Source organism: Nycticebus coucang, chromosome 22 (genome assembly GCF_027406575.1).
Source record: "Nycticebus coucang isolate mNycCou1 chromosome 22, mNycCou1.pri, whole genome shotgun sequence".
Lineage (NCBI taxonomy): Eukaryota > Metazoa > Chordata > Mammalia > Primates > Lorisidae > Nycticebus > Nycticebus coucang.
The window spans coordinates 40,759,267-40,780,052 of record NC_069801.1 but is presented as its reverse complement, the minus strand read 5'-3'; the positions used below and the strand labels follow the sequence as shown (position 1 = coordinate 40,780,052).

Genomic DNA, 20,786 nt, shown 5'->3' with positions numbered 1-20,786 from the left:
TCAACAAACGTTCTCTGGTGTTAGGCACCAGAGTAGACCAGTGCAGGGAAGTGGGGACAGAGAATGAAATCAAGCCTAGTCCCTGTCTTTGAGGCCCTTGCAGTCAGAAAGACTCAGAAAGATGGAAAAGGACCAGGTGACTTCTAGGGTAGCATTCTCTTGGAATTCCTCACTTCTTCCCAGGACTTCTGTTCTCATTCTGTATGCTGGCTGACCTCATTCATTCTTCCGGCCATAATTCCCACCTGTGTCCTGCTGACTGCAGAATGTGCATTTCTATCCCACATCCCTCTTGTACTCTCTAGATCCCTATATTCAAACACCTAATGGACATCAATATCTGGATGTCCTATATGAATCTGAACCTCAAAATTAAGTTTTTCTTTTTTTTTTTTTTGTAGAGACAGAGTCTCACTTTACTGCCCTCGGTAGAGTGCCATGGCATCACACGGCTCACAGCAACCTCCAGCTCTTGGGCTTATGTGATTCTCTTGCCTCAGCCTCCCAAGCAGCTGGGACTACAGGCACCCGCCACAACGCCTGGCTATTTTTTTTGTTACAGTTTGGCCGGGGCTGGGTTTGAACCCACCACCCTTGGCATATGGGGCCGGTGCCCTACTCACTGAGCCACAGGCGCCGCCCCAAAATTAAGTTTTTCAACTCCTTCACCCCTTCCAAACCTGCTCTTCTTCAGCTCTGCCCATCTCAGTGAATGATACTTTCTTTCTTACTTTCTTTTTTTTTTTTTTTGAGATAGACTCTCACTATGATCCTCGGTAGAGTGCTGTAGTGTCACAGCTCACAGTAACCTCTAACTCTTGGGCTTAAGCGATTCTCTTGCCTCAGCCTCTCGAGTAGCTGGGATTACAGGTGACTGCTACGATGCCTGGCCATTTTTTGGTTGCAGTTATCAGTATTGTTTAGCAGGCCCAGACCAGGCTCCAACCCACCAGCTTTGGTGTATGTGGCTGGCATCCTACTCACTGAGCCATAGGCGCCGAGCCGTGAACAATACTTTTATCTACCAATTACCCTAATCACCCAAGCCAGTAACCTCAGACTCATGCAAGCCCCTCCCTTGCCTTACTACTCTCCCACCTTCACTTAATAGTCAAGTCCCAGACATTTGGCTTCTCTCATGCTCTCCTTGTTCAAGTTTCCCACTTGGATTGGCCTCTTATAAGTCTCACTGATTCTGGGCTTTGTCCCTCCAAAAGTGACCTTCAAATTGTGTACCCCAATGCATAGGCACATGAGGGCTAGCTGGGAATCTGAACCGTATTCCTGACTCTGTCCTTGATAGCAACCAAAGCACAGCATGCTAGCAAGGACCTTGAAGGTTCTAGTGCACCCCTCCTCCACGGCTAAAACCCCCTCCCTTGCCACTCTGCCCACCCTGAGCCATAAATGTATCTGGATGTCCTGTACTTCCATATGCTAAATATAGCAGCCCTGCACCCGAGGAGGCTCCCAGACCAGGCTGAGCACAAGAGCCTATCTCCCCTTGATGTAATCATCCCTCAAGACTGAGGATGATTACTGATGATGGTGCAGCATCTGAGGCCTCAAAGAAAGTTGCATTTCATTCTGTGTATTTTGAGGAGCAGCAAAAAGAGAAGGCTTAAACAAAGAAGTTAAGTTGCACGTTAGAAGTTTACCAGGCAGAGAACAGGAGCAAATGATTGAATTAATGAGTAAGTTGTGAGTTCTTTGTGGGCAGGGAATATTTCCTACAAATCTTTTTTCCCCCTTTTTGTATTTATAGACAATTTATTGCAGATCTGGCACACAGTAGATGCTCAATGATGAGGCAAGAAAGAGGAAAGGAGGAAGGGACACAAGAAAGGTGGTAAGAAAATGCAGATTGTCCTAGAAGCTGGATAACCTTTGTGGGGCTGGGGTGCTGGGGTGCTGGGTATGGCTTTACATAGGCCAGGGTGGGGTAGATATGGCTCCAGTATATGTGGCTAGATTTCTGAGGAGGGGAAGAGTCCTCCCTATCATGTGGATAGTGGTGGCTGTGTCTCAGGTGCTTAGGGGACAACTGGAAGGCAGCTCTGAGTGAAAGAATTAGGTGTGGCCCTGATCTGGGAGGTGGGAGATGAGGTGTGGCAGTCTCAGCCCTGCCCCTAGCTTTACTTAGCCAGAGAATCTCAGAAGTGAATGAGACCCTAGACATTCTCCAGGCCATTATCTTTATTTTATAGATAGGGAAACTGAAGCTCAGAACTGGACACAGACATTGTACTTGGCTTTTGATCTCATGGCTTCATTTATGTATTCACTCAGCGAACATTTATTAATATTTAACAATTCTATGACAGGTATAATCTGGAGCTGAGAGATAAATAAAACATATTCTTGGCCTCAAGAAGGCCCCAAATTAGTGGGAAAGCCAAAAAAGAAAGCCCATGTCCCCTGTCATGCAGGTAAGAACTGCTAGGGAGGCATGGACCAGGACTATAGAGGCCTTGGAGGGGCAGAGGAGGGCTAGGAGGACCCACAGGGGAGAGACTGCTCAACAGGAGACATGAAGGGAAAGTCAGGGACAGATCATCAAGGCAGGACCTGGGGTGTAAAGGCAGAAGAAAGAGGAGGACCCAGGATGTGGGGCGTGCGCTGAGGTGGAAATATCAGGGATTCAGCCTCCTTCAGCTGAGGACACCAAGTCTGGCTTTTAGGCTTTCTGGAGTCCAGATTCCTCTTTCTAAGTGTGGAGACCAGGCATTAGCATTCCCATATACCTGTTCTCACTTCATCTGCTTTGCTGCCATGGGGAAATTCTACTTTTCTGAGCTACTCAGTTTCCCTAGTGGGACACTGGGTCCTCTTCCTGGCTCCCAGCTTCAGGAATGGCACTGACAGGGATCAGCAGAGGGACCCTGCAGCCTATGCTGTCCTTCCCACCCCTATTTTCTCAGGGGTTAGAATGGCAGGTGTCAGCGTGGCCATGGGCCCCCTGTGTCCCCTCCCCCACTGTGTTCCCTATAATTTTATATTGAGACCTGTGGTCATGACGTAGGTTTTACTGCACTAATGACATGGCCTGTCCAGGTTTAATGACAAAATCCATACTCTGGCCCTGGGCCTGCTCCTCGTTTGCATAATTCCCAGAATACAGCTCCCTGAAGCTTTTGACCTGGGCCATTACAGTGGCCATAAAATGGGCCATAAAACCGCTGGGGATGGCCAAGAGGAGGGGGCTGTGGTCTTGTTGGGGTGGAAATGAAGCCCCTCAACCCCCTGCTCTTCCCAGGCTTGGGAGGAGGCATCCTCTGATTCTTACCTTCCGCAGTTCCCAGAATCTGGGAGTCCATGTTTGGCAAAGCCCTGGGATGTCCTCATCCAAGTTGCCCGTCTGAGGCAGGAATCCCTGCTCCAGTACCATGGGCAGCACTTGGGGTAGGCAGCCTGAGCCCACCTGAGGCAGGCTGTAGGAGAGAATCCTCTCCCTGAGCATTCCTCTCTCCTGTCCAGGACATCCCCAGGCCCCCACTAGCTGGCCACGCCCTTTTGCCACAGGTGGCCTAAGTCATCCAGGCTCTGGTTGAATTCTGGCCCTCTTCAGGAGATTTAGCTCCTGCACGAGGTAGGGAGCCAGGTTGAGCAGCATAGTAGGGAGATGCAGGAAGCATGCACGGAAGCACGAGGAGGGGACAGGGACTGGGACGGGCTGTCAGTGCTAAAGATGATGAATGGGGGAGGTGAGGCGGGAGGCCCAGTGTTATCGGCAGTGGATGGCAGGTGCAGGCGCTCGCTGTTCTGCTAATCCCCGGGCGCTGCCTCAGCCCTTGCACTGATAACGAGGAAATGGGACTGACAACAATTTTTAGCTGAGAGATTCTTCACCAAAATGCCAGGCGGCCGGAGGTCTGACAGCGCCTGATTGAGTGTGTGAGTGCGTGGGGGGAACGCCTGCAGCCTCCTCCCCTCCCATGCAAAGATGGATCGCTCATTCTGCCTCCCGTCCACATTCATTACCGCGCCTCCCTCCCCACCACCCCAGCGCGGCAGTGCCTGCCACCTTCACTTCTGCCTGCCGCAGGTATCCTCCAAGCAGGCGGAGGGCAAGGAGGGGAAGAGGCCTGACCCTATCCTCAGCCTTACATGGGGCAACCTCAACTCAAAGGTGACTCTGCAGAGGCAGGGTCTGAGTGAGGGTCAGAGCAACCTGACCTGAAGGTGTTCTACTTACATGACCTCCAGAGGGTTGGTTGCCCTCGCTGAGCTGCTAGAATATCTTCTCCACCTGACAACAGCCAGGCTCCAACAGGAGTGAAGAAGGATAGGCCTGCTGAGTAAGCAGAGGTCAAGGCAAGGCGGTCCTCTCCCTAGCCTGCCAGGCTCCTGCCAGTGCAGCCCTCAAGCCTTGGAGCCATGGCCTTGGGTACCTGGGGGTCTTAGATCAGCCCTCTGCTGCCCTCCTCTGTTGGGAATCACTTGACCATTGGGAACAGGCCACTGTTCCCAAGGTTGGCTGGGGGTGTTCTCTCTCTGCCATCTTCCGTAGGGAAGGCTGGTATAGAATTGGACATATGAGGCCCAGGATCTCAGTTGAAGGGAAAGCTTTCCCCTCACTCACTAACCCACATCTGGTCTTGCTGCTCCCCACCACATGATTGCCTCTCTGGCTTGTCCTAGTTCTGTTCCATAGGAGTTCCATTCTTGCCTCTGCTTGTCTAAGTAGCAAACACCACCTTATCTTTTCTCTGCCAACTGCAGAAGACATGTCTGGTGCCTGCTTGGGTGACAGTGAGGGTGACTCTAATGACAACAGCAATGGAGACTGGGACTTCAGAGAGTATATATGTGGGTATATGTGTGTGTTTGTGGTAGGTACACGTGTATATCCTCTTCCCTGAAATGGAAGGGCTTCCATTTCCTAGTGATCAAAACACAGAATAGAACATCAAGTAGAATTCAGTGGAGTTGCCTCTTATTAGCTGTGTGACCCTGAGCAAATAGCTTAACACTCTGAGCTTCATTTCTCCTTTAATGAAATGAAGACCATAATATCTCATTCCCAGGACTTTTGTGAAGATATGATTAATTCAAGGCTGTGTACAAGTGAGGAGTCCTTATTGTTTTCAGCACACTACCACAGTTTGTTGTTTGTGCCTACATCTGCCCCGTCCTGACAGCAGCCTTGCTTTGCTCTGTATCTGGCCTTCTTCCCTGCTATGGCCAAGATCTTTTACCACTCAGTAGGTACCCTGAGTACAGAGAAGTTTCTTCTTCCTATCTATTTATTGGTTTGTACATCATTGTGTCCCTCTATCTATCCACCTGTTTATCCATTATCTGACCAATTATGACAACTGTTCATTGAGTATCATTATATAATGTTAGGCAGTAGGTTAATGTGCACATGTTTTATCTCATTTGATCCTTATGACAGCTCTGCAAGGTAGGTGTTATTATCTCTGCCACACTGATGAGGACAGTGGTGCTCAAAACAAGGCAGAGAGAGATCCACAAAGTTCAGAGTGGGGATTTAAATCCAGGTCTGTCTTACTCCAAATCTGAACAATATCCAAGTACCTACCTATCCACACACTCACCTAGCTAATGATTTGATACTATTCCACAGACATCTATTGGACTGCTATGGGTTTGCCATTGTATACATAGTAGATGATAGAAAATAATGAGTATGATGGAGACAGTCTCTGCCCTCTGGAGCTTAGGACCTAACAATGGATAGAAACATTAAACAATTTCCCCCAGAATGGTCTTAGGAAAATAAAAGTACATGGAACCATGGGAGTATATCATCTGAAGGAAGTGACATTTAAGCAAAGGCCTGAAGGATAAGTGGAACCAATCAAGCAATGATTGAGGGAAATGGTGTTCTAGGTAGAAAATAGCATGTTTAAAGGTACAGAAGGAAGATAGCCTAAGGGAAGAACTGAAAAAAGTCCAGTGTGGCTGGAACAGAAGGAGTGAGGGCAGAGCACTGAGATATGATGATAGAGAGGCCACATCCTGGAGGGCTTTTTAACTACTCTTAATGATTTTGGATATTATTTTTAACATACAATAAAAGGCCACCAGAGAGTTTTAAGCAGGAGAGTGACATATCAGACATGCCTTTTAAAAAGATCATTCTAACTGCAAAGTAGTGAATGGTCTAAGAGGCAAGAGTAAATGCAGGAGGATTGTTCAGGAGGTCATCTCACTCAAGGAGAGGTGACGGTGATGATGGGGATGAAAAGAAATGGATTGGACATGGGAGTTAAAAGACAGAAAGGAGGTAAGGATGACTTTAAGGCTTGAACACCTGCTAGGTGGTAGACCATTTACCAACTTATGGACAGGACGAGGAGCTTGGGCTTGGTAAGGAAGCAAATGAGTTCAGTTCAGAAGTACTTGGAGGAACTCTTAAGATAGCCATGTGAAAATGCCAAATAGGCAGCATATACATGAGCCAGAGCTAGAATTCTAGACCTGGGAGATGTTGACATATAGAATGAAAGTTCACCACTGGATCCTTTGTGCCTAGAACAATGTCTGGCATATGGTAAATAATAAATATTTATTGAATGAATTAATAAATAAGTAAAATTCAGAGATCACTTAGGGAGAATGTGTACAGCAAGAGTATGGAATAGACCCTTGATTAACTCTGACAGGTAAAGGAAGTTTAAGTCGTCAAAGACTAAAAAGGAACGGCAGAGAGGTAGGATGAAAACAAGGAAAGTGTGATGTCATGGAAGCCAAGAAAGAGTTTCAAGAAGTGAGGGAGTGCCATCAGAAGGGTCAAACACTGCTAAAAGGTCAAGGACATAAGGCATGAAAAGTGTCCCGTCCGCTCATCTTATCCGTAGTACAACCTCCGTAGTCTAGCCTCCACATCATCCATCCATCATCCATCCAAACCACCTAATTTCTCATCCACTCACCCCTCTTCTCATTCCCTTCCTCCTTCTCTCCAGAAAACCATGATTGGCACCTCTGCTGAGTGTGGGACAGGAAGAGTTAATATGCTGACAGACAGCATTTTTTATTTTCAGTCAATATGAACAAGGCCCCAAGACTATGATTCCAAACATCTGGATTTCATCAATATGTGATCTGTCATCGTATATTGGCATTCCCCAGTCCCCGCGCCAGAGCAGTGCGGCTGGTTTTATTAATACGTCAAATACATTATCCGTGTAATACACTTGTCTGGCTGGGGCCTCCCGCTGGGGCGGGGCGCTGGATTTGAATGTATGATGAATCAGTTTGCATTACATGTTCGTAAGTCATCATTTGTCAGGATTAATAGGCATCCCTGGTCGAGGAGGTGGGGGTAGGGCGGGCAGGGGAGAGACGTGTATTTAGCTGTGGCCCATCCTTATCTGCTGATGCCCGGGGATGCTCTGAAAGCATCTTGCCCAGACCTCAGGGTAATAGCTGGTGCTCAAGGTGCAGAGGTGACATTTTCAGCAGTCCCAGGGTCACTTGGAACCAAACAGGCCTATTTGTCTCTGCCCTGGGCTTGCCAAACAACCAAAAGGGATATGGCAGGGGCCCCGTGCACAAGCTGGCTAACTCTTACTCATCCTTTAGGACTCAAGGCAGGACTCTCTCTCCCAGGTAGCCTTCCCTGACTCCCCTGGACTGTGTTAGGTGCCTCCTCTGTGTTCCCAGAGCCTCTTGTGCTACTTCTATCAGGGCACTTGTCACACAGAATTATTGTTGTCTGTTATGTGTCTGTCACTCTTTTTTTTCTTTTTGAGACAGAATCTCAGTTTGTTGTCCTGGGTAGAGTGCAGGCGTGTCATAGCTCACAGCAACCTCAAACTCTTGGGCTTAAGCAATCCTCTTGCCTCAGCCTCTTGAGTAGCTGGGACTATAGGTGCCAGTCACAAAACCCAGCTATTTTTAGAGACAGGGTCTCGATTTTGGTCAGGCTGCTCTCAAACTCCTGAGCCCAAGCAATCCATCCACCTCAGCCTCCCAGTGTAGTAGGATTATAGGCATGTGGGACCTATCACCCTCTTTAGATTGTAAATTTCTTTTTTTTTTTTTTCTTTTGAGACAGAGCCTCAAGCTGTCACCCTGGATAGAGTGCCATAGCATCAGAGTCCACAGCAACCTCAAACTCTTGGGCTTAAGCGATTCTCTTGCCTCAGCCTCCTGAGTAGCTGGGACTACAGGCGCCTGCCACAATGCCCAACTATTTTTTGGTTGTAGTTGTCATTGTTATTTGATGGGCCTGGGCCAGATTTGAACCTGCCTACTTTGGTGTATGTGGCTGGCGCCTTAGCCGCTTGAGCTATAGGTGCTTGAGCCAGATTGTAAATTTCTTGATGGCAAAAATTAACTTGCTTACCTCTATAGGCCTTGCATCTAGGAGAGTAAGACAAAGTAAGACAATAGTCATAGTAATAGTAGAAATCAATACTTTGAATTAATGAACACATGATCATGAATCTTTCTAAATCCCCAAAGATGCAGACATCAGCTGGGAGACACCATGGGGTTTTTCTCTGATTCTCTGACCCTACCCTGACCCTGGTCTAGTTTGGTCACCTATCCTTCTATCTGTGCTCTTCTTTACCTGATTTTCTTCTTTCCATAGGCATGTCTGGCCCCCTCACCCAGCATCGGGTTCCTTACATGTGACGATACACAGATGTGACACATTCATGCCCACATGCCCTTGCCATCTTCCCTTCTTCCTCCACTGCCTCTACAGAAGCCCAGGTTGGCATTACCCATTCCACATGGCCTTCTGCCAGCTCCAGATCCAAGAGTCTGGTTGGTGCCCTGACCCTTATGGTGATGTACACTAGTTACTGTCTCTAGCAATAGAGGGCACCTGGATTGAGCCAGATCTACAGGACAATCAAGCGATGGCAGCCTGTGGACAGGTAGGGGCTCAGAGTAGGGCTTGAGCTGGAGCCAAAAGTTCCAGGTCAAGGCCTAATCAAGCTCACTGAGTCTTGGTCATGGAACCTAAATCCTTGGTCCCCAGGTACTCTTCCTCCAGGCAAGTGCACCAGCCCATGTATTCAGACTGGTGAGATTTCAGGGGTTACAGCTATTTCACATCCCTGACCTTAGCTATTCTAGACATAACTAGCCTTTCACCTCCTGTGGAGGTATGACTCAGTTCCCCTCCTCTTTTAGCTAATAAATTCCAGACAGCTCCCTGAGGTGGGCTGGACCAGTGGTGTGTGGGGCAGGTGGGGCCTCCCAGAGTTCCCTGGGACTAGGTCTTACAAACTGCACAAAAGGGCCTGATTCAGGCAAATATCCACACATGGACACACTCACGTATCCTTTCAAGTATCTGGACACACACAGGTGCTCACCCAGTGTGGGTATTTTTTCCCATTTAGACAGACACACCTGAGCATCTACGCATTATTTAGGTGTAGACTGAGCATACCTGTTATTCTCCCCAGCACACCCACACACTTTACTGTCACCCTGTGCCTTCCTTGCCATGGAGCCCAAATGCTGAGACCGTACTGTTTAAAGTAAAGTAACTTCAAGTGCTCTTTACCCCCTGCTGGCTCTGACTATGGGCTTATAAAAATGAAGTGGAAACCTCCACAGCTGTGGGCAATAAATCCTGAACTGCTGAGGAGGGCAGTGTTACCTGCTCTCCAGGCTGATGGGTGGACTGTGGGCACTGATTACAAGTGCCTGCAGGGCTGGGTGGGCAGTGGGTAGCTGCCTGGCCCCAGGCACGGCAGGCTAGGCCATCCCAGGCCAGCTGACTCCTACAGACCGGCAGGGTCAAGAGACCCAGAGCCCTGGGGAGGGAGCAAGGGCTAAGAGAGCAGCAGCAGGAGGTAGAGGAAGAGGAGGGTGGGATGGGGAGAGTGAGCAGACAGCCACGTGCTGCTAAGGCTGAGGGGAGCCCTCACATCTGGAGATCAATTAGCATCAATTACTGACTTCATTTAATTGTCGTCCAAGATGAATTTGTCATTTTTAGCTGGGAATTAATGGGAGACCTTCACCTCTCCCTGGCAGCAGCAGCAGAGCCAACACGGTCACCTCAGCCTCCTAGGAGCTCTGAATCCTGCTTGAGGCTGGGGCCATGTGGGGGGAGGCAGCTAGTGGGGCTTCTGCTCCCTGGGCAAGCTCTGGCCTGCCCCAGGCCCACCCAGCCTGGCCTGCTGTAGCCCAGGGCCAAGGTGGAGGGGTGTGTGTGTGGGTCCTGGGTAGCAGTCCTTTGCAGCCTCTGGCTTGAACCAGAAATTAATTTGCTGGGCTGAGCATGTTTACCTTTTCCCAGCAAAGGCGAGACAGAAAACAGCGGACCAGTGGCTGAAATTGAATTGATAACTGCATCAACGTGCCAGATAACGCCTAAAATAATACGCCGATAAGGAAATTCGATTTGATTTGCTGCTGCGCATCAGATTGGCCCCATCTGTAGCTGCCTGTAATCATTTTCTATTGCGTTGGGAAACCTTATTTGTCCTTAAATATTTCTGTCATTTTTCATTGCTGGCGACAGATCCTTGGGCAGGTGGCAGGGGTGCGCTGCCTCTGTGGGTGCAGGGCGTTGGCCCGAGGAGGAGGGGTGGTGTGGAGTCCAAGGGAAGGAGGCAGGGAGCAGGCAGCCGGGCAGTGACAGCTGTTCCTCCAATCAATCATGCTGTCGACAGGGAGGGACGACTGGCTGGCAGAAATTGAGTTTGCCTCACAGGGGACGATTGAGCAAATTAATAGCCCATTAGCCAAGCAGTGACCTGAGAAATGAAGGTGCAGGGGTTCCTGCTCACTCAGGCCGGCTGGGGTGGGGCAGGACAGGGGAAGAGTCTGGGGAGGGGAGAGCCCAGGATGGGTGTGGGAAGAGGAGAGATGGATGCGTGGACAGAATGAGGAATATGAGTGTGGGGCAGGATTGGGGAGTCGATGGCGCAGAAGGACAGACATCAAGTTGGGGGGAAAAGGCTGGAGATGCAGAAAGTCCCAGGGGAGAGGTGGAGGTGGCTCCAGTAGATGTCTCTCAGCCACCTTCCCATCATGTCCTCTGGGACTTTCCGGAAACCTGGCATATCCCCTGGAGATGCCACTTCCTTGCATCATCTCCGGGGCAGTCAATTTATTCTCCAAACTCCATGCCCCTCAGGTAGGAAGTGGGATCAGTGTCCTCAACTCCATTGTGTCTTTTTTTTTTTTTTTTTTGAGACAGAGTCTTATGATGTTGCCCTTGGTAGAGTGCTGTGGCGTCACAGCTCACGGTGACCTCTAACTCTTGGGCTTTAGCGATTCTCTTGCCTCAGCCTCTCAGTAGCTGGGACTACAGGTCCCTACCACAACACTCAGCTATTTTTTGGTTGTAGTTGTCATTGTTGTTTAGAAGGCCTGGGCTGGGCTCGAACCCGCCTGCCTCCGTGTGTGTGGCTGGTGCCCTACTCACTGAGCTACGGGCACCAAGCCAACTCCATTGTGTCTTTACCCTACAGATCATTGAGGCCAAGTAGCATCCCACCTTGTCACTGTTATCTTCCATTCTCCATTCTCTCCCACAGCCCTTGACCTCCTCAGTCAATTATTTTTTCCTATACTTCCTTCTGGAGGACCTGGTCAGTAATCTAAATTGTTCTGTGATAGTACTGCCTCCATCCTAAGGCCTCAAGGCCTTGTACCCATTCCACCTGCTCCTTCCTCTAGCCTTCTCTCAATTCCTGAGCCCACAGGGACCCGTGGACATTGGCCTGGACCCCACAGTGCATCATTTCAACACCCTCTTGCCAACATACGCAACCTCTTCCTTTGCCTTCTCTACAACCCAACTATTCTCCTTTTTGTCTAGACATGCAGGTGGCTAAGCACAGCTGGGGAAAATCACAAAACCACACAGATATGTGCCAATAAAAATTCACAGTTTCCAATCTCAGCACTACTAAGCAATCCTCTTACATGCTCTGGGGCAGCGCCTGCTCCCTTTTCCCACAGGGATGGTTCACTGTTATTTTATTATCTGAGCCTCCACCCCATCTTCTGTCCCTCTCTCTCTCACTTGGTGGCCTTGCTTCCTCCTTCACTCAGAAATTTAGTCCTCAGGCATGAGTTTGCTCAACTTCCAGATCCACACTCACCTCCTTTCTCCCTCCAGTTTCAGGGGAAGAAGCATTTGTCTTCCTGCTTTAGGTTAATTACTTCTCCTGGGCTTAGAATCTTATTCCTGCCCCTGTGCCCTGGGAAAACCTACAGGTTCTCTCTCCACTGCTGCCTTGCTTTCCCTCCTCACACCTCTCTCCATCAGCATACAAACTCCCGAGTCTCTCCCATATTATAGCAGCACCAACCAACTTCTTTCCTTTCCGTGTGGTAACTTGAGCTGCTACCCTTTCTTCTTCTTCTTCCCTTCTCACCTAAGATGCCCCAGACACTCTTAGCTGCTGTCCATATGCCTTATCTGTACCCACTTCACTCCTTGCAGACTGAGTTTCATCCCCATCATTCTAAGGAAACTTCTCAATCAGGTCCTTGATGATCTTTGGTTGTTAAATACAATAGATACTGCAGTTTTATTGATTTATTGATTTATTCATTTTTTTAGAGACATAGTCTCACTATGTGACCCTGGGTAAAGTGCTGTGGCATCACCGCTCATAGCAATCTCAAACTCTTGGGATTAAGCAAGTCTCTTGCCTCAACCTCCCTGTAGCTGGGACTATAGGCACCCGCCACAATGCCTGGCTATTTTTTTGTTGTAATTGTATTTGTCGAGTGTCTTTCATGTCTAGGCACTGTAGGAGGGTCTAGGGATACAATGGGATCTATATCCTTATGGAGCTCACAGTCAAGTGAGGGAACAAGATGCAATAAAATACTTAGACAAGCAATCATAAAATTGCAGTTGTGCCAAAGAGAGATCAACAGTGCTGTGGAAGCCCATAATATGGAGAACTTGCCTTGCTTAGAGAAACCCAGATAGGCTTCCCTGAGGAAGAGATGCAAGTTGAGATGTGATGGATGAGTAGAAGTTGAAGAGTTGTGGAGGAAGGGAAGTGGTAATACTCATCAAATGCTCACTCTGGGCCAAGCACTGTACTGTCTTAGCCTCCCTTTATAAATAAGGAAGCAGAGGCATAGAGAAGTTCTTAACTTATCCACCGGTCAGAGAGGTATGTGTTGGTGTTGGACGTTCAACCCAGGCTATGAGATGCCAGAGCCCATGCATGCTCCTAAGCACTCTACGCTGCCGCCTCTGAGATGAGCTGTCGCCCCCGTCACTCTTCACTTCCCCTCTGCACACCCCATGTGTGCTGCCACCCTGGTTTCATTCCCTCAGACTGCACAGCCCATCTGAGCCACGTTCAGCAACGTGGAGGAGATTCTCTTCTTGGAAGCAGGTCTTGTTTTCTTCTAGACCTGCCCTCCTCCTGCTTTTTCTGTTTCAGTGAGTGGTATCACCATCCACAGACTTCCCTAAATTGACAGTCTTGACTCTTACTCTTTGCTCAGGCCCATACATCCAGTAAATCAATGTCTGAGCTGTTTTTACCTCTGGAGGAGCTGTCAGAACCATCTGCTTCTCTCCATTGCCCTAGTTTAGGCACCGTCATCTTCAGCCTTTACTCAACATCTCCCTAATGTGTCTTTCTCCCCACTAATCCAGTTCCATCCCTGTGGTTAACAGGATGGAACACAAATCAGATCCTATTACTCAGCCACTTAAGACCCTGCCCTTTGGAAAGCCAGGGGATAAATATACAAGCCCTTCTCCACCCTCACGGTCCTGGCTGTTCACATAGTATTCTCACTGCCAATGATGCCCATGACATCCATCTCCCCACTGGCAACATAGTATCTTCTACTTATTCTTTAAGATTACACTCAGACAATGCTTTCTCTTTGAAGGCTTCCCTAATAGTTACTTTCTTCATGCTATGTTCCTTATGGTCTATACCTCTATTATTGCACATATCATGTAATATTACAATTATTTGTTTATGCATCTACCTTTCTTGGGAGATTCTGAGCTCGTTGAGGTGGGAGGCTTATTGATTCATCTGGAACACTCGGACCCTCTGCATAGTGTCTGGCATAGAGTGGGTGTTAGTGAATGATTCAGTGACCAAGTTAATGGGAGGAGGACTTTTTTTTTTTTAAACAAATTCTCACTCTGTTGCCCTGGGTAGAGTGCTGTAGTGTCGTAGCTCACAGCAACCTCAGACTCTTGGACTCAAGCAATCCTCTTTCCTCAGCCTTAGCAGCTGGGACTACAGGTCTTGACTCTTACTCTTTGCTCAGGCCCATACATCCCCACAACACCTGGCTAATATTTCTATTTTTTTTTTTTTTTTGTAGAGACAGAGTCTCACTGTACCGCCCTTGGGTAGAGTGCCGTGGCGTCACACGGCTCACAGCAACCTCTAACTCTTGGGCTTCCGCGATTCTCTTGCCTCAGCCTCCCGAGTAGCTGGGATTACAGGTGCCCGCCACAACGCCCGGCTATTTTTTTTTTTTTTATTGCAGTTTGGCCGGGGCTGGGTTTGATCCCGCCACCCTTGGCATATGGGGCCGGCGCCCTACTCACTGAGCCACAGGCGCCGCCCTAATATTTCTATTTTTAGTAAAGACATGGTCAGGCTGGTCTAGAACTCCTGAACTCAAGCAATCCACCCGCTTGGCTTTGCAGAGTGCTAGGATTATAGGCATCTGGCCTGGGAGGAGGATTTAAAGAGACTATAGGAGAATGTCTGGAAAGAGAATGAGAGATGGGGGTAGATTGTCAGGGCAAGTGTGGGTTGAGAGAAGTGGGAATAAGGGAAGGAAGGTAAAGGAGGTAAAGTTGAAAACTCCTTTTGCTTAAGGAATCTGTGCTTCATGGTCAGTGAGAGTCAGAGGCCCTAAGGGTTTCAAAATGTAGAAGCTCTTAAAAGACAGAAGCTCCATAACTGCTTCCCCCCTCAAAATATCAAGTGTTCATAGACCTGGTGGGACACAGTGGGCAGTGACCACATGAATGTAACCAGACAGTAAAATTCCATGCCTAAAAACACCCACATACATATATACAGGCCAAGACAAAGTGCTTGGCCAGCCAGCCATGTACTCCTAGAGGGTCCCTAGCAGCCCCCCCATCCCAGAGCCCCCTGCAGGACTCTCTGTTGGCCCACCACCCCACCCGGAACCCCTGGGCTGCATGAGCTCTCTCTCAGCAATTTCCCTACCCAAGAAAGCTCTAAGGGTTTCAATTACCGGCGCGTGGGATTTAGTGCCCTGGGCTTCTCTGACTGGAGGAGATTTATTTGAAGGTTTAGTGTCGTGGAGAATTCACATCTTCACTCCCAGGAGCCCAGCTTCCGTCCTGAGCCCCTAAATCAGGAACCAAGATGGGCTATTGTCACTTACCGCATTAGCCTCGTTAGCGGACCAGGAGGGGTGATTAATAGCAATGCACACACAGCCATCCTGCTCATTTGCAGCTCCCGCTGCTGCTGATGACCTGGGGAGGGGTGGGGAGTAGCTGGAATTGCTCTGGGATAACTAAAGGCTCTGGGCTTGGCACCCTCCTCATGGCCAGGCAGGGAAGTCCATTCAGCCATTCTAGATCTGGGGGCAGTTCACTGATGAGTAAGCCTAGTCAGAAGGCATGGCTGGAGGGCCCTGGAGCCTGACTTCTGGAGGGGGCTAGAAAGAAAGCAGAGGTATGCCAAGGGGCTGGTTCTGGAATAAGGCTTGGAGTATATGCCTATGTGCAAAAGAGAGCTGTGTGTGTGGGTGTGGAGTGGAAGGGAGACAGGATGGTACATGTGCAGGAGGTAGGCAGGTGAGCGTTAATTTCATTTCCAAACACTATAAGCGCTTGCTATGGGCCAGTAATATTCCAAGAACGGGAAATACAGCACTGAGGACAAAGGCCCCGAGAAGAGGAACTGTGTATGTGAATGAGGTACACGTAAGTGTGTGTGAGAGAGAGAAATCAAAAAGTGTAGTTGAGAGAGAGAGAGGAGTGAATGTGGCGGGGAGAGGCCTGGATGAGAGTCAGAGGGGTGAGAGAGAGAAAAGGGAGTGTGTTTTCTGTTTTTTTTTTTTTGCTTTGTCTTTTAAAATTCTCCCCTCCCCACTCCTTTCCCCTACAGAGTTTTTAGAGTCAGCCTAGCCTCTGCTTGAATTTCAGTTCTGGCTTCTTCATCTATTTATTTACCCATTCATTCATCAAATCATTACTGAGCATCTACTCTCACCATCCTATGCCTTGTTTTTCTTCCCTATAACCTGGAGATAATAATTACACTTGCCCACCAGGGTGGTTGGGCTGACTCAATGATGTCATTTTTGTAAAATGTCTTTCAAGAGCACAGAATTCAGAGCTAGGTGTGCCCTGACATGGCACCGAGAACACAGGTCAAGAACTGGTAGCTATGGAGCTAGGGCTCTTCTGCCGATCCTGTTTCCCTTTCTCTCTCTCTCTCGTTCTCTCTCAATCACAGCTGAACCATAGTATTAATTATTAGAACCAATTGACTGTTTAGACTCTGATGTTTTAACTAATCACCACTAATGGCAAACACTGGTGGGCAATCACATTCATTTAGTTCTCCAGCAAAACCCTTCTCATAGTTGAGAGTGGGCTCGACAGGAGATACAGCAATAACTGGGTTTTGGGAATGACAGGAGGGGGATTGGTGTTACCGAGAACAAGGCCGTCCTCTCTTCCCTGGGAGCCTTGGGTGAGCCAGGTTACCTGGGATGAGTCAGTGAGCCTTGCCTTGTAAGAAGAGTTGGCTTCCTTCCTTCTGCTCTTTGGCCTCAGCCTCCCCTTTTGACTTAGACTCCTGTCATGGGAGTCTCCAGCAATTGCCACTCTAGAAAGATCCCAGAAATACCTTACCTGCTCTCCTTCCTTTTTAATTGTTGTCCCTCCTAAAAATCTCCTTCCAGGAAGAGTCAGTTAGGCATAGGTTCAAACCCTTTCCCCTCACAGGGCCTCAGCTTGATGCACCCTGTGCATTCTGGGTGAGGGTTTACGACAAGAGGGCAGACAAACACGTGTTCAGAGTTGCTGAGTCTGGAGAGAACACCAGGGCTAGGGATGTGAACTTAGCAAGTGCGCTTGAGGAAACACCTGCTCACTCCTCCTGCCTTCTTCACACTGGGTCCCAGAGCCCATACGATACATAACCCTGCCCTGCACTGAGCCCTGGCCCATCCTGGGTCTGCTCCAGCCTGGCTGGGGGTGACAGATCCCCAGAGCTCAGGAATGCCTGCTTCAGGATGCACCTGCAGGCCAGGCAGGGCTGGACCATAGGGCCCAGGCGTCCTGGAGGGCAGTGGCCTAGGGGCCCATGGCCAGCAGGTGTCGCTGTGGCTCCAGCACTGGGAGGGTGTTAGGCAGGGGCCCTGGAGCAGACAGAGGTGCTGGGTGTCCCTTTGCCTCCCGGCCCTACCTCCAGCCTTCGTGTGAGGAAAGCCTTCACCAGGGCTTGTCACACCTGAAGTATACATGGAACACTCGAGGTTCATTTAAAATGAAGATTTTGGTTCGTAGCTCTAGAGTGGGTCCCAAGATCGTGCATTTCTAACAGCTTCAAGGGGACACTGATGCTGCTGGTCTATGGACTGCCCTTTGAATAGCAGGGTCCTAAGCTCCCTGGTGAGGGGCACTGGCTCTGCTCTCTTCCAGTGCCAGTCCTCACCTTCACTTCTATGTTTTTAAATAAAACTCAAAAATCAGAGATCAGAGTTAACTATGAGAGATTCCCTCTTTTTTGGAGTTGGGCTTAACTAGACCAACATGAAGAGAACAGTTTAGAGACACTCTAAACCCAAACCTAACCCCAGTCCTCTGAGGCAACCCAGCCCTACTTCCTAGCCCAAATCTTAACCTTAAATCTAAATCCAAATCCAGTCCTAATTCTCCAAATTAGCCCCAGTTCCCAATGGGCTAGCCATTGTTTCAGTCCTGTCTTAAGACTGAGAGGCCCCGAACCTCTCTGATGGCCTTCCTGGTCCTCGGCCTGAGTCAGCACAGTGGGGCAGCCAGAGCTGGAACCTGGATCAAGCTCTTTTAGGACTCACTCAGGCAGAGGAGAAGCCCTGTGGCCTCTGGTTGAGAACCTGCATTTCCCAGACTCCACTTGGGAGGCACTTTCTGTTGGGGAGAGGAGGAGTCTTGCCCTTCCTTGCCTTACCCCACATTGCTCAGACCCTGGGATGTGGGGAAGGCAGGGAGGGGGGATGTCCACTAGCCCTGCCCTGACTGCAGGGGACAAGGAAGAATTCCTGTATCTGGGAGAGAAGGACAGGCAGACAAAGTGCCCTCCAGTGCTTTTCTTTCCAAATCAGTTTCTGAGGGGCCTTCCTCCTTCCTGTTCCTATCCCCTGTCAGGCCCTTCTGGATAACACAGAAGTAGATTCCTATAAGGGTGATAGGTTATATGAGCCAGACTATAAGAGTTTACTTCTTCCAAGTCTGACATTTTGTGATTTTTAAGTAGGAATGAAATTTTAAATAGCCATTTGGCTTTGCTCTGGAGGGCTGCACACTGTGACCCACTCCTTAAGTGTGGAGTGTAGAAGACGGGTCCAATTAGGGAAGAACCATGTCTTACACTGTAAGGCACTGTGTAATTAAAAATACTCCTGCGTGTACCAACACACTATTGCCTTTAAAAAGCACTCACCTCCCTTCCCATCTGCAAACACCTCTACTTGAAAAAATCTATCTCTGCATTTATATAGGTAAAGCATCTCCACATTTACAAAGTTTCTCTACAGTTTTGCAAATTGCTTTCTCAGCAGCTGTTTAAATAAAAAGATGTTTTTAATACCTCGAAAAAGCTACTTACTTCTCTGGGCTTCACTTTACTCATCTGTAAAATGGAAAGAATAAAAGTACCTACTTACAGGGCTATATATAAAGTCATTTGAACAGTGAGTGCCTGGTACATATAAGCCCTTTATGTTGTGTTTACTGTTATTGTTATTATCAATAATATCTTGAGATATTTACCACCTTAGATAGGGAAAAGGAAAAATCATTGTCCAAAACTATGTTGCTAATAAGCTTAAGAATAAAACTTTTGGGCTCTGGAGGTGCCTGTGGCTCAAAGGAGTAGGGCGCTGGCCCCATATGCTGGAGGTGGCAAGTTCAAACCCAGCCCTAGCCAAAAATGGCAAAAAAAAAAAAAATACAACTTTTGGGCCACTATAGTCTGGAGTTGTATTCTGTCTACTACACTGCAAACATCTGGCCAAAGTAATCTTTGTCAGGAAGGAAAGGCTGACCAGGCAGATGGTGGGTCTAATCTTTCCCTGTCCTCTGCAGGTCTAGGGTATGGGAGGGAAGAGGGAAGACAGCCTCACTGGGGAAATGGATGGGTTCCCATGGGCTGACCTAGGCTCCAGTGTGTGCTGGGAGAGGATGTAGGGTGTACCCTGCTCCTGGATTTGTTCTGTCCCTGACAATTGGGCTTCCACAGCAGAAAGAGAGAGGGACAGAGAGCACATGAAAAGAGAGGATGTGCACCAGAGACACCATGGCAGCTCTGGGTCCAATCCCCCCTAAAATCTTCCTCTCCCCTCAAGCTGCACCCTCTTATTTCCATATGGCATCCCCTCTACTTCCATTTCTCTCATCCTGTCCTGGTGGCTCAGTCATAGGCAGAACGTTGGGGCTGGGCTGAAGTAGGGAATAGTGGTTAGATGAGGAGCCCTGGATGGGGAACACGGGTTTGGGAGTCAGGTAGACCCGATCTTTTTGGGGGGTGTGGGCAGAGCCTCAAGCTGTCACTGGGTAAAGTGCTGTGGCCTCACTGCTCACATTAACCTCCAACTCCTGGGCTCAAGCGATTTTCTTGCCTCAGCCTCAAGTACCTGGGACTACAGGGACCCACCACAATGCCCGGCTATTTTTTGGTTGTAGTCATCATCGTTGTTTGGCAGGCCCAGACTGGATTCGAACCTGCCAGCTCTGGTGTATGTGGCCAGCTCCTTAGCTGCTTGAGCTACAAGCGCCGAGCCAGACCCGATCTTGAAACCAATCGCTGTGTCACTAGCTGTATACCATAACCCATGGAGTCTTCTCTTCCTTGCCTGGGGACTGAGGGTGATAATGCTTACCTCCCCATGGCTTTTACAAATGAATGAGATGAGTGTGCATCACTGGAAACACACAGACTGGGTGCCCCATGGAGCTGCTATGGCCTGGGAGTGGAGGGGGACAGGCTGACAACCCAGAAGCCTGGGGGAGACTTTGTCTACAGGCTTTCAAGTTTGTCCTCCCACAAAGTACTGGCCCTTCCTCAGGCACAGTGGCCAGTGGTCAACAGGACAACACAGGCCTGTGTCATAAGGAAGGCAGCTGCGTGGGGGGTTGGGCTAGAGGTTGTGTGCAAAGAGGGCCTGGGACAGAGGGGCAGCTAGGAGGCCCGGCCAGGCGCAGCCTGTTACCTCTCAGCCCTGCCACCACCAGCTTCCTCTAGCTGAATGGTACCAGTCCAAGCTCCCTTGCTCTCCTAGTTCTTGGCTCTGGGCACAGAGTAGGTCTACAGGAGGGAATCTGGGTGAAGTGCTCTGAGGTCTGCTCAAGGGAGAATCTTCCCTCCACTCTCAGCCCCTCTCCACGTTGGTCTGCCTGTCCTTTCCTTCCTCTCTTTTCCCTTTCAATTCTATCAGGACCTGTCCCATACTTAGTCCTGGAACACTCTGGAAGTTGGCAGGCCAGTCCTCTGTGGGTGTGGAGTGAGGAGTGAGGCCCAGGCTCAGAAGCTGGCAGGATGGGGAAAGCGGGGCACACAAGATACCACTGCGAGAGGAGGGAAGCCTGGAGTGTCAGAAGGCAAGAGAAGGAAAAGGGGAGCAATAATTAAGGC

General features: G+C 49.1%; 1 protein-coding gene across 2 annotated transcripts in view; it reads right to left on the bottom strand.

The window, feature by feature from the left end:
- The window catches only part of RNF220 (ring finger protein 220), a 264,249-nt gene that overhangs the window by 42,212 nt on the left and 201,251 nt on the right, over positions 1-20,786 (bottom strand). The gene's annotated exons all lie outside the window — the stretch shown is intronic.